This window comes from Echinops telfairi, unplaced genomic scaffold (assembly GCF_000313985.2).
Source record: "Echinops telfairi isolate 266 unplaced genomic scaffold, ASM31398v2 ScPeMD7_70;HRSCAF=299, whole genome shotgun sequence".
In the NCBI taxonomy this organism is placed as follows: domain Eukaryota; kingdom Metazoa; phylum Chordata; class Mammalia; order Afrosoricida; family Tenrecidae; genus Echinops; species Echinops telfairi.
The window spans coordinates 58749442-58751280 of record NW_022103968.1 but is presented as its reverse complement, the minus strand read 5'-3'; the positions used below and the strand labels follow the sequence as shown (position 1 = coordinate 58751280).

Here is a 1839-nt window from a genome sequence, read left to right as displayed (position 1 = left end):
TCTCGTTAATTTTTGACCTGGTCAATGGTCGTTGACACTAGTGAAGCTGATGTTCCAGGGCCCATTATTTATAAGGTGCCAAGTTTGAATGCTGGATGTGTGCCAATCATTACCCTTCGGGAAAGGAATTCAAAGATATTCAAACAAGATACTCTCAAAAAAATCATAACACAGCAGGAAAGTGCACAGACAACTAATCATGGTATAATGTAATGTGTTTCTTCCAGCGATGGGTAAATTGTTATGGAAGAGTAGATTAGGAAATGATATATCCTATTTAAGAACTTAATTTTTAAATGATATTCTCACATTTACATAGAAACTTGAGGTAACAATTTGGAAGTCTTAAAGAAAAATATCTACCTTTGTGATCCAAATAAATATATCTCTAGTGTTGAAATTTTAGCAAATGACACAGAGATTTTGAGAGTCTTTTCCTGTGCCCTTTCCATCAGAATGGCCAGCTTCAGATACTTAGAAACCAAACCCAAACTCACGGACATTGAGTCAATGCCAACTCAGAGAAACACTGTTGACATCTAAATAGCTCACTCACACACTGCCGCGAGTCAATGCTGACTCTCAGCCACCTTTGTGTGGGTTTCCCACACTGTAACTGGTTATGGTAGTAGGAAACCCAATCTTTCTCATGAAGAGCTACTGGTGGTTTTGAACTGCTAACCACATTGATTGTAGCTTAATGTGTAATCACTACACTAACCCCCCGGGCTTGACATTTCTATGTTCAGGTAATATTTGTTGAGTACTAAACATGAATTTCTTATGTCAACAAGTGATTTCAATTATTGAATAATTTACCCTATTTAGATACTTACACTAAAGTTATTCCAAAGTTCCAAGTTTGCGATGATGACATTTTTCAAAAGGAGATTGTGGAATTTAAGATGAAATGTGGCTTGTGCTACTATTTCATATAATGAATACATTAGTCTTGGTGCACAGAAAAAGAGAGTCATGACCATAGTAAAAGAAGAGCAAAACAAAAGAAGAAAATATAATTGCAAAATAAATGTACTATTTTCATTTAAGATTTCATATACACTAAGACAAAGACACCAGAAGAACAAAACTGTCTTATTGTTTTTATTTATTTTTTAGTTTTATTGGTATATAATTGACATCCCATACAACCCAATAGTTCAATCATATGAAGAAGAGTTGTGTAATCATCATCACCATCAATTTTAGAGCATTTTCTTCTTTCTCATATTGATTGTTGTTAGCACCCCAGTTTCCCCCATGTCCCCTCCATGGGCCTCAAACTAAAAATAAACGAACAAAAATCACTGCCATTAAGTCAATTCGGACTCATAATGACCCTAGAGAACAGGGTAGAACTACTTGTGTGGGCTTCCAAGACTGTAACTTTTCATTGGAGTACAAGCCCCAATTTTCTCCCACAGAGTGGTTGGTGGTTTTGAATTGCTAACCTGATGGTTAACAACTCAATACATGGCCTACTATTCCTCCAAAAAATACACTATTCCTCCAAAAAATACACTTCTAAACTCACTGCCATTGAGCGATTCTGACTCATAACATCAACTGTATAGGTCAGAGTGAAACTAATTGCCCCTATGGTTTTCCAAGACTGTCACTCTTTTACTTAATTATTTAATTGATTAATGTATAATCATTTTATTGGGGGCTCGTACAACTTTTATTACAATCCATCCATCCATCCATTGTGTCACAACATACCAGCATGAAGCAGGGAACCAATACAGAGGTCTGAAGGGCCGGCTCCAATCCCAAATATGTGGACAGTCCCCCTTCTCCACAGAAGAAATCATTTCAGAGGACAGCACTGAAGCTATA

The 1839-nt window shown here is 36.4% G+C and overlaps 1 protein-coding gene across 1 annotated transcript in view; it reads left to right on the top strand.

Moving 5' to 3' along the window:
* The window catches only part of CTNNA3 (catenin alpha 3), a 543156-nt gene that overhangs the window by 492955 nt on the left and 48362 nt on the right, over positions 1–1839 (top strand). The window lies entirely within an intron of this gene.